General features: G+C 38.4%; 1 long non-coding RNA gene across 3 annotated transcripts in view; it reads right to left on the bottom strand.

Annotated features, from left to right (window-relative positions):
* Positions 1-2382, bottom strand: part of LOC139114651 (uncharacterized) — a 79625-nt gene extending 77243 nt beyond the window's left edge. The window contains exon 1 of one of the 3 annotated variants that reach the window (XR_011547917.1): positions 666-791. This is a non-coding gene — a long non-coding RNA (uncharacterized lncRNA). Of the gene's footprint in view, positions 1-665; positions 792-1954 lie in introns of those variants that run through there. The other 2 variants (XR_011547918.1, XR_011547920.1) reach the window with 2 other exon arrangements.
* Between the last annotated feature and the right edge of the window lie 10177 nt (positions 2383-12559).

Here is a 12559-nt window from a genome sequence, read left to right on the forward strand (position 1 = left end):
ACACTAGCCCTCAGTCGCTCCGCATTTCTACTTTATTTACATTTTTCAAAGGATCAGGGACCAACATTAGACAGCCTGGATCTATTTTAAAATCATCAACGGCAGCTGTTGTAAAAAAGTGTTCATTTTATGAAATTGTTCGTTTTTTGGAAACCACACTCAAAAATGCATCGTCTTCAACACAAAAAGCATACAAGATATGAATTCAGAGATGTATTGGAAGCCATCGATGCGGGTTTTTTTGAATGAATTATTGCGGCTTTTGATGCAGGAAAGCAGTCTTCGAACTTTAGCGATAGGTGCAGGCTATAGCAGCCATGGCCGGTTTATTCCATTTCCGGACTTCCTGCATTGCCGTGTATGACGACTGTGCTACAGCCAACCGCTAAACGTCACAGTCTGCTGAAGTTTACACCTTCATTTATTCAGTTTTGATATTTATATGCCCACGGAGGTAAGGCAAGTCAAACGTAAAGAAAATAATTAAAATCCGAGAGCGAACGTCGACCACCAATGCCAAGGTGTTGTTTACATTTTACAACCCTAGGCTAGTGGATCGCTGTAGGGGCGAATGCTGATGCATTCAGAAGAAACATTTCCTGATAAATATTCATAAAACGCCGCATAAGTATCAATATGATCTGAGAAATTGCCATAAACTGTACCTTTCGTCATCAACCTGTCTGTATTTCTCCATTTCGACCCAACTGAATCACTTCACTCACATCTCATGGCCGAGGCAATGTTGCGTTATGGCACAAGCTCAATGACCTCTAACCTCCAGCCAGCTGTGTACGTTGTATCGACGTATTCCGTGCACAGGCGCTCCTTAGCTGGGTAGTCTGCTAAGTAGATCGATTTTCGGATCGATCTATTGATCCCGTAGTCGATATGCCCGCCACTGCAACCTAATTAGGTTAACCTATTTAGTTTGCAGTGGCGGGCATATCGACTACGGGATCAATAGGTCGATCCGAAAATCGATCTACTTAGCAGACGACCCAGCTAAGGAGCGCCTGTGATTCCATGCGGTGCTGTCGGTACCTACATCTTCAAGCTTAGCGAGGCATTGCGCGATCGACAAATGCGAACGAATGAACACAAAATTTTCATTGAAAACACCCCAAAAGTGTTGAAAAACAAGTAATTAGGCATTAAGGATACAGATCATTGTAAACTTTTGGCGACATGCTGTTTGTTACTAGCTATTCATTTCTGTAGGAAGCACAACAATTACACGATTTTCAGGTAATAACAGGCGGCCGTATGACCGGTGGCCGGCTTTGAACGAAACCCCTGTAAATACTGTTCAACTTTAGTTTCAAAATCTGTTGAGTTGTACAGTGTATTGCATAGAAATAAATGTGATTTAGTCCAACATGGTAATTGCTTAAGTCAGAGTATACATCGACCACATACAAATCGGCATTTGTCTGCAAATTTAGACAAAACACTCAGACTGTACTGGCAATATGACAATGTTGAAAACTGGGCTTGGTGTCTATCGAAATCGACGACATTAACACTGCAAGCAAGCATATAAAATGCTTGCAACTCCTGCATCAAGTTGAGACATAGCCGCAGAATGAACCGAAGCAAAGTTGTCTGCATTTTGATGCAAAGTGCCAATGTCGCGCGCATTGTCCTATATTTTAATAGAAGCTAGTTCTGTCACAGAACTGTGCTCAAATGATGACCATGCAACATCGAGCAGTTCCTCGTATATAGACATACACATCGGTATCAAACTTTGCTATAACGGACAAAAATGAGATAAACTCAGTTATTTTTCTGACAAAACTGTTCACCGAAATTGTACCCCTACTAAACTTGATCGCGCTGGTCAGGAGTCATCGATCGCTGGTTGAGAGCTGGTGGCACATATTTAATTAAAAAAGCAAAATCGGCGAAATTTACAACATTAGTTCAAGTTAAATATGATGGTTGTACTAACCTGTAACGAAAGAAGCTCTTTGGACCTACGACGTGTCCAACAAGCACACCACACAGCGCAGGAGAGGCAGATCCCAGACGTGTCGAACTGTACGCTTGCAAGCAGTATAGCAATATGGCGGACGTGTTGACATCACCGTTGTCGAATGGTGGCGCTCGTTCAGGCAAACTACGGGTGCGTAGATCCTGGCGAGGCACGCACCTCACACACAAAATTTCACACTCATTTTCCCGGTGCGTAGAAAAATGAGGCCAGTCGATAAAAACGTTAGTAAGCACTATTTAGGCAGTTCTTAGGCCATTGGAAGGCTAACATTATAAAGCCAGGGCTTTTGGCTTTATTACGCAAGTCTGGTCTCGATAAGTACGTGAATTCCTTACTACATGGTCTCGATAGTACTAGTACACAAACGCACACACACACACACACACACACACACACACATATATATATATATATATATATATATATATATATATATATATATATATAATATATATATATATATATATATATATATATATATATATATATATATAAAGCAGGTCAAGACGCACCAACTCAGGACACCAGGCTCTTCATTTATAAAATTAATTACACCGACATTTCGTGGGACTAATCCAACTTTATCAAGGTTAAAACAATCTGAAATAAAATAACAACGACAAACTTAAAGTAAAATACACATGCTAAAAAAGATTGAATCATACACTCCCTCTGCCAGTTCTCGGCCACTTGAATGAAAACCGATATTCACGATCGGCCGCAAGCGGCAGTTGCCAGTCTAACGTGCTTTGAATGTAGGCAAGAGTTATGCCTTCACAACCAATCACAAACATAGGTCAAAGGGCAAAAGGTTAAAGAGCAACAACAACAAATGTGCGCTCTATCGCTCTTCCCGTTATCGCACTTAAATCCCGTAAAAATAACAGTTTGCAGAGGTAGCTTCGTCCTGGGTCTGCGCTGTGGTTGATAGTTTCTTCATGCTGGTGCTGTGTATTGTAACAACGTTGGGATACAGGAGTTCGCGTTCAAATCAACCATTATTTGTCTGATTTCCCATAGCATTTATTATTAATATCTGCCCAGATTTATATCAAATGTTAATATATATTGACTAAATAAATAAATATGAAGTGATACATAGAAAGACAGCAAAACATTAACTACGCAGTGACTGGATATCGCCAACAATATAACCGGGGTAAACGTGAAGGCAAATCCCGGAGGCAAATCCACAAGGTTATATAAAACTACTTGATCGTATACACATACAAATGTAAATATGAATTAAGATATGAACGATGTGTTGCCTCGAGTTGCTTTCCCTTTATTGAATACAAGAATATATTCGTATGTACACAGGAACAATTTAATGCAAAGCATCAGGCAGACCGATTGCAAAATGTGAGTGAACCTGTGAGCGTGAAGTATGGCCGATTTCAGGGAAATTACAATTTTTTTTAACTATGTAAACCGGCACGAAAGTCGTCAATGATAGACAAATAACACACATCGTAACATAGACATACTACCAGAGAACATTTATGAGTATTTGGTGGTTAAAAAAATATTTTCGATTTCCAAAAATGTAGTGAGAAAAACTGGTCAAAATCGTAGAGACCATAAAATGCGCAGTAACAGTGAGAATCGACATGAGCATCTCTTCTTTTTATACCCGATATCGACTTGCTGATTCGTAATGGAATCCTAAAATTTGGTGCCGAGATTGTTGATTACATCTATAATCCTAAGGACCACGGAACTGACGAAAAAATATCATAACAACGAATTACGGAATTCTTTTTCATGCCCTGGCCGAGAATAGGTGCTGGCCGAGACTGAAAAACGTGTAAAAGTTAAAAATAAAAAAATTGGCGCCAACTTACAAAAAAAGGCGAGCAGAAAACTGCCCCGCTTTGCTTCGAACCCAAAAGTCGAATGGTCAAGGTATGTGTGTGCGTACTTATTATGTATGTGTGTATGAATGTATTCTACATGTATGAATGAATACGCTATATGCGTGCGCGTATTCTATATGTATATATATGTATGCATACGCAAACATATGTGTAGGACAATGTGTATATATATATATATATATATATAATATATATATATATATATATATATATATATAACGTGCGTGCGCGTATATTTTACTATATGTATATATGTCTGCATACGCAAACATATGTGTAGGGCAATGTATATGTATGTGTGTGTATACACATATATATATATATATATATATATATATATATATAATTCCTCTCTCTATACATTTTCGACATTTTCTATCTCTAAAATAACCTTGATTGTGTAAATTTATTTTTTACATTTGGCGCCTCGTACACTTTAGTTGCTAAATTGAATAAATTAATCAAAGGCAACATTTTCGCCTCCTGTTTGGCAACATATTGCTGGCAGTGTCAAACAGCCTGCCGGGAGTTTACCGACTTTGCCAAGGTAACCCGACGGCACTGAAGTGACGGCGAGTATCTTTGACGAGACGCCTTGTGTCATCATTGAGGTGATATCACGGATGTTAGTACAGCCATGGTGACATGTTAGTATGATACGATGAGAGGAAGTAATACATACATGATGCGATAAAAAGTAGCACTAAAAGTTGTGTCGTTAATGTTCACTGAAACTTTAATTATTGGAGAAGTGGATGAAAAATTAAAACTTCGATAATCAGTTTTCACCTCGCTGTGACGCCCTGAGAAGATGCGATTTTTTTTAACCCGGGCTCTGCGGTCAAGAATAGTCTATACTTTCAAAATTAAGACTAATATCTGTTTGTGCCATGTTTGTCTTGAGTATCTCAATACGAAAATGAGGAGCTACCCGATGACCTTTCGACATTATGGTAAAGGAAAAATCAGATACGTATGTACTCCATGTATCGTTAATCGCTTGTAATATGTATCACAAATAGACTAACTGTGAACGTGATCGAGGCAAACAGACAAACGAAATGGCTTCTATGTAGCGAGGAATTTCAACGATGCGCGATTGCCGATGTTCGGAAGTATACGCACACAGACACTATCTACCGTTCACTTTTGGGGAAAGGAAATGCAGCATGGCTCTGAAAGAGACGTATTTCTTTAGGATTTTCTCAGGTAGTATCGAAGACTCACATGAGGGAAAATGCCAAGACGATTTGACCGGTTAAGGGATGGACCATTAGACCTTGGGAGGGGGGGTGGTCACAATGAAATTGTGAAAATTTTTTTTTTACTATTGTAAATTTCTGAAATGTTTTTTTTCCAATTGAGATTAGCTGTGCAATTTTTTTTTTCAGACTAAATTTTCAGATTTATAATTTTTTTTTAGTTCGTCGCTGTCTGAAGATAAAGAGGGCAAAGATGTGGTGCCAAGCACCACAAGCGGCCACGCAAGCGGTCAGGGGGGGGAGGTCAGGAGAGGGGTGTCCCCCTGCTGCTGTTGGAGCTTTTGAAAAATAGAGATTAAAATGGTGTTATTTGGTGGCACTTGGGGAGTATTTTTGCGGGGGAGAGGTGGGAGGGGGGTGTTCCCCCTCCTGTTGGAGCTTTTGAAAAATAGAGAAGGAAATGGTGTTATTTGGTGGCACTTGGGGAGTATTTTTGCAGGGGGAGGTCAGGAGGGGGTGTCCCCCTCCTGCCGTTGGAGCTTTTGAAAAATAGAGATTAAAACGGTGTTATTTGGTGGCACCTGGGGAGTATTTTTGCGGGGGAGGTCAGGAGGGGGTGTCCCCCTCCTGCCGTTGGAGCTTTTGAAAAATAGAGATAAAAATGGTGTTATTTGGTGGCACTTTGGGAGCATTTTTTTTGGATTACACATCTTCCTCTGAAACATGGTCTTCTTGCTCCTCAGTAGCTTCCTATAGTTTTGAAAATTGACTATTTTGGTTTCCTGGCTTCCCTTTCTACTGCGTGGTGAAATGCCTACATTCACCCCACCAAACATCATGCATATCTCATGATTTACAATTGATTTTGACAAGCTGAGAAGCTAAAATAAGCTAAATAATATAGTTAAATTTGCATATTTGTGTTTTTAGAGCAATTGTTGCCCTTTTTTGATCAAAACATCTATTTCTCTGTAGCAGCATGTCCAAATTGATTGGATGTGTATAGATGTGTTGAAATTTCAATATTTGTCTTTTTAGGGCAATTTATGCCATTCATCGTCAAAAAATCTGTATTCTCTGAAAGGGGTTGTCCAATTTCTTTGAAATTTGCTACACAAAAACGATTATTCATGCAGATTTATTCAGTATTTGCTATCGAGAAACTTTCAAAGTTCAACCCTTTTGTGTGTTTTTGTGTTGGGATTTGTTGGATAGATGGCATTCTGCGTAGTGTATTGTTGAATGTTAAAACATGTGTTGCTGTCGTTTTTTGAGGCTGTTTTTTGAGAAAAAAGAATTGAAAATGCCTTTTTAAAAGCAAAATAATACATAATGACTTGATATGTTGTTTTATCATTATTGACTTGTTTCTACTTGTTCACCCATTCTTGCATTCATCATTGCAATAAAATGCTGTGAAAAAAATGAAACTGATGTGGCCTGCATCTGTTTACCTTGATCTTAAAAGGCAAATACAACTTTCTGTCTTGACAACCATACCATAGTTTCAATGTTTTACCTAGTGTACCTGCTTGGTTTGTACGCAGGAAACAAGTAGAAAACAGGCTCTATAATTTCATAATTTTCAAGTGATCATAATACAAAGTCCTGAAAAAATAAGATAAGTAAAACTTCCAGTATAAGGGATACAGTCACTCTAAATGTATAAATTAAAATTAAAAATGTGCCAGGAGGATGTACTAAAAAATACAGAAAGTTGCTTTCTGTCGGTAAAATCTAAAAAAAATTCAAAATTTTTAAGACTTTTGCAGATTTTTTTTTTACGCCTTTGTCTTCTTATTTATTTTTTTTTATTTTGCAAACTAGTTTGAAATTTTTTTTTTTCCTAACTTTCTGCTCTGAAAATTGTTTTTTTCTGTTTTTGACCACCCCCCCTCCCAAGATCTAATGGTCCGTCCCTAAGAAGGGCTTGACTACGCAGTTTCTGCGTAGTGAAGCTTCATTACGTATTCATGGTGACCCCTGGCCAGCTGTCAATAACTTTGGGGGCTTTTGTCTTTTGGCCTGCTTTGCATATGCGTCGTTGGACACGACCTGCCAATCACCCAGGTAGTCAATTAAACTATTAATTGACTGTTTACCGACCCAATTAACACTATCCTTGACTACGCAGTTTCTGCGTAGTGAAGCTTCATTACGTATTCATGGTGACCCCTGGCCAGCTGTCAATAACTTTGGGGGCTTTTGTCTTTTGGCCTGCTTTGCATATGCGTCGTTGGACACGACCTGCCAATCACCCAGGTAGTCAATTAAACTATTAATTGACTGTTTACCGACCCAATTAACACTATCCTTGACTACGCAGTTTCTGCGTAGTGAAGCTTCATTACGTATTCATGGTGACCCCTGGCCAGCTGTCAATAACTTTGGGGGCTTTTGTCTTTTGGCCTGCTTTGCATATGCGTCGTTGGACACGACCTGCCAATCACCCAGGTAGTCAATTAAACTATTAATTGACTGTTTACCGACCCAATTAACACTATCCAGCAGTATCAGTCATATTTTAATCGCGTGGCCCGGGTGGGCACAACGTAGGAACGCGTGTATTTCTATGTGTACGTTTCACTTGTGGTGTTGTTTTTACCATCGTGCGTTTGAAGTCCTTGTTTCACCTACAGCATTACCTTCAAGGTGACAGGCTTACTATTAATGTTCAGTATCATTGCACCGAGTTCTGCCCACGGTAAAAACCACCTGTTTTGCCTACTAATTACTGCCCGTCGCTGCCCGTCCTGAATGTAGCCTATCTATAGCTACAGTAATCACATAAATCATTTATCAGTTTTGATATATACTCCTAAATTGTAAGTTTGATCAAAATCGAGACCACATTCAAGGGCTATGCAGACTGTCCATGTACGGACACACGGTGACAAGAAGGCGGCAAACGCCTACTCACCAAGCACATCGAATCGGCGAAAAGAAGCATAAAAAAGCTAGGCTCATCGCCAAAACAAACGCGCCAAGCACTAACAAAAACCCATACCAAGCGGCTCTTTTCAGGGCCACCAAATACTCCAAAAAGAGAACTATTAAAAATACGATAAAATGACATAGAACACACAAACACTTAAAAGAAATAACAAAAATCGTACATATAACAAACAACTGAAACACAACATTAAATACAAAATAAACAATCACAGTAACGTAACGGAAAACATGGCCGTGGAAATAAATCAGCTATTTCCAAAGAAAAGCCGACAACAACATGAAATTCAACAACAACCTATCATCGCTCAAACTATGAAACTCCGAAAAATAGTACTAGGCAAAAGCCTTAAGGCCATCGTCTGGGCTAATGTCGGTCAAAATGCTCAAAAAATCAAATTTTATTTTTTTCCTTCATTGTCACCCTCGACATGTATACTTTCAAATAAGCTATATCATTCTTCAAAAATATTAACTAAAATCGAGAAAAATCGCGTTTTTTTCCCACTGACCCCTGGTCAAATTTTATTTAGTCTAATTATATATTCAAAACAGGTAAATCGCTATTTTTGGTTGCCTAAAAACTTTGTTGAGTTATGGCATCATGTATGAAGTAGTGACCATTTGCTTGCTTATTGAAGCAGCTTTTTCAGAGGTAAAAATATGGCGTTGTGGAAATTGTGAGTTTGAGACTAATTGCAGTCTAAAAAGCCAGATCAATGAGTAATCGGGAAGAAATTTGCAACAAATGATTCTGTTTTATATTTTGTGTGGATATTACTGTAAGGCATATGAAGATTTTCATTCAGGTATAGCAATTAAACCAGAAAACAAACCATATTAGACGTTATGGTGTCCATATACATAACAAGTAAAGAATCTCACATGAATTTCATTATCATGCTGATGATAAAATCAATGTTTTTTTGATAATTAACAGTTCATTTTTCAGTTAGAAAGCAATTACAACCAGGCTTTTGTAAATAGAATTCTAACTGACAATTTAAACTTGTCCAATACCCTATTTTGAGGTCGTAAACTTTGCATGAAGTATGAGTATCACCTTTATGTTGTAAACATTTCAATCCAATACTCCTAACAATTGTGTTTTGTACTGCATTCGTTTCTTGTGGCAGTAATAACTCTTGAAAGAATGGTTGGAATGCAATGAAAATCAGCCAACATATGTGAAATTAAATACTTTACAAAATAAATCTCAAAAAACAAGGTCATCCAATCATGTCATAGTAGAAACTTGACGGAAAGTTGTGAAATTTATTAATTTTTCAATCTTACCGAGATGACTATGATTTAATTTATATTGACATCTTATGCAGTCATAGATTTAGGTTCATATTGTAATACATATACATCTGAATGCTACAGAAAAAATTCGGTTGTTGTATGACTTTTCGTTCAATAGATATCTTTGCATCAAATTTCCTCATATTTTTAACCCTGAAATTGTCGCCAAGGCAACCGAATATCCGGTTTTCCCCCTGCACTGCATTTTACCATCTACTGCAACAAAAAGATGACAAAGTCTGAAAACAAGGTACTACACGGTTAGTGTTTTAAAATAGCCCCTAAAATAGCCTTAAAATTCATTCGGACACCAACAAAACCAAAAAGAATAAAACCACCTCAGGATTTCAACAAATAAAGTCGTGTAATGTGACTACGCTACATCTTGAGACACAAACAATCTCAACACCAATTCAAAGAAAAGTCAAATTGGACTCCACGAACAACAACAACAACAAAAACTTGAAAGCTATCTGAAGCCTCTAAACTCGCACTTCTAGAGATACCCTTCCAAACAAGGAAACAAAACATGTCGCGTGCCAAAAGAATCGCGATAAACCAGCTTACAAACAATGGACAAATTTTGGGAAAATAACCCTTCGACAAGGGTCGGTTTTTCGTTATTGTCAACACAAACGATTACGTACTCGAATGCTAAAGGCAATTACGTAACACTCAGTATTATACACAACAAGCCAGAACAAACAGTAAACAAAGTAAACGAACTATTAATTAAAATGTACGAGAACAAGTACATCAACCAGGATACTTGTAAGTATCTTGATCCAATAAACATAAAATCCGTACCCCGCAGTGGTACTTATTGCCTAAAAATTCACAAACCTCCGCAAAAATCTAAAAGACACACCAGTCAAAACAAAATTTACCGAAGTAAAGAAATATAGAACAAACAAACCGAACCACCAAACGGACGGACTCACAACGTGACCAAAATTAATATACTTGCCTCGCTAATCGGAAAGCAAGACCACTAAAATGCATAAAATAAATTTTCACAAACACAAACTAAGGAAAGAATCTACACTGAGACTGATGAGAAACCACACTCGGGTTTCGAAACGCAAGCGTCAAAGGGCGACTCTATCAACTTTTGTAACAACATAGGTCCGGCTGCGTCTCGCCATAAGCTTTCCCCACACAAACAAAACATTACCGTACACACTAATCCAAACTTCTCTACAAATATCCAAAGCGAAACAAACATTTCATTAACACAAACAATCGGATAAGAATGTAGGAACACATTTTCGAAACGAATCAAACACAAACTCGACACAAAAACATTTAGGATAGTTAGGTGGGGAGCCTGTTTCACATTTTTTACATCTCGCTATACTGTCTATGATTCTAAAAATAAAGTCACCTGCCACTTTTTCTGTATACGCGGTTTGGCAAAACTCATCTCTTCAATCGAAAGTCGGGCGATTTCATGGTTCTTTGTTACATTCGCGATGATTTATTCGAAAATTATTTATTTCTTCAAGGGCAAATGCACATAATTTATGCTGTTGGAAATACTGGCCGCTCATAAACAAGACAAAAAACTCAATATATGTGCATCTTTACTTATATTGTCAAAGTACCACCGACACCCACAAAAAACCAAATGGTTCAGTCCAGGTATTTGCAACTCTGCCATCCGACTGGTCAACAGGAAATCAACCATAGGTGTCTTTTGGCACGCGTATACGCCAGTCACCTAGGCGACGGTAATCTGCACCACTTATCACCATCGGGAAGGTACTCCTCCCCATATACCACTGGCGATCCCACCCTCAAGGCACTGCGTCATTCGACCAAGCATTGTTATTGTAATTTCCTGCATAAAATTAGCAGCGAGGTCAACCGGTCAAAATGTCTTGGCATTTTCTGGCATGCATGCCCGAATTTCTTTGATCCGTCGACATCGGCACGAGTTTATAGCTTACGCACACTTCTGCACTTAAATTTCATCTTTTGTTACGATTGAAAGAAAAAACTCTGTCATTACGGAAAGAAGGGTACCTTGGCTTGAACCTGTTTGACTGATACCCCAAAACGGAAAATTTTTTTTCAGTTTATTTTCTTTACAAGTTTAGTCACTATATATTGACAGACAATAGCGGGGAATAGCGATGTGTTTCTGGTAACACACGGCCCCTCGGGGTAATAGACGGTCGCTATAGCCCTCATGACCAAGCAATAGGTGTTTACTATTACCTGAATCTAACTATTATCTGAATGATGGCAAATCTATTTAGGACCCATTCACTAGAGTCGTTGACTATGCTCACTGCTTAACTCACCTCTGACATTCCAATATATAAAATTTAATTAGCTCAATGAAAGACAAGTTATTGTTTGGAAGGCTGAAGCATGGGCCTTAATTAGAAATTCCATTGGGCATGTTCAGATTTAGCACGAATAATGAAGTATGTGATGCTATAGGCATCGTGTTTCTCTGTGGAGTAGGATGGATGGATAGAGAACGAAAAATGTCCGTAAACCATGTAAACACGATAATTCCTGCGTGGCAGTTGCTGACAATTGGTCACAACATAACTCGAAGTATAAAGATGGGGCTCTGTTCAAATCAAGTTGATCCAATGAATTAACCAGATTATAGATTTTTTATCGGTAATTTTGTGTATGTTTGTCAGTTTACCGAACTACTCTCAGAGTGTGTCACATGCACTGAAAATCAATCTCCCTTATTCGTTGAAGTATACTAATGTACTTGCAACTTGGCCACGGTCGATCATCGACCAGACCATGGAGTAAACTCCATCAGACAAACCGTGATGTTTACACAGTATTTTTGGAAGGGTTTTCGTAATGTCTAAACCATTTAGTGAAAAAAGATATCAAATTGGATAAGACATGTTCGTGTGGTTTCATTTCTGGATACTTTGTGTTTAAAAAGAACATTAGTCACAGCGATACTTGTAGGCACCCGAAAGTGCTATGACCTCTAAGTCTGAAAAAGGTCAGTGTGTAAGCCTGTGGGCATTTTTGTGACATTTTTCTTGTTTAATTCAGCAAAACATCAGCAAATACCTCAATATTTCAAGGTAACTTTTTCTGCTTCATTGTTTCATTGAGTTTCAGAATCACACGGACGAAAGTGAGTGAAAATTCTAGATTGAAGAATCAAACATTGGGGTGCGCAGCGGCCACGTTTGCCAGCTTGCCAGCTTGCCATGTTTAGCCCATCGTGCCAGCGA

Source organism: Ptychodera flava, chromosome 16 (genome assembly GCF_041260155.1).
Source record: "Ptychodera flava strain L36383 chromosome 16, AS_Pfla_20210202, whole genome shotgun sequence".
NCBI classification, from domain to species: Eukaryota; Metazoa; Hemichordata; class Enteropneusta; family Ptychoderidae; genus Ptychodera; species Ptychodera flava.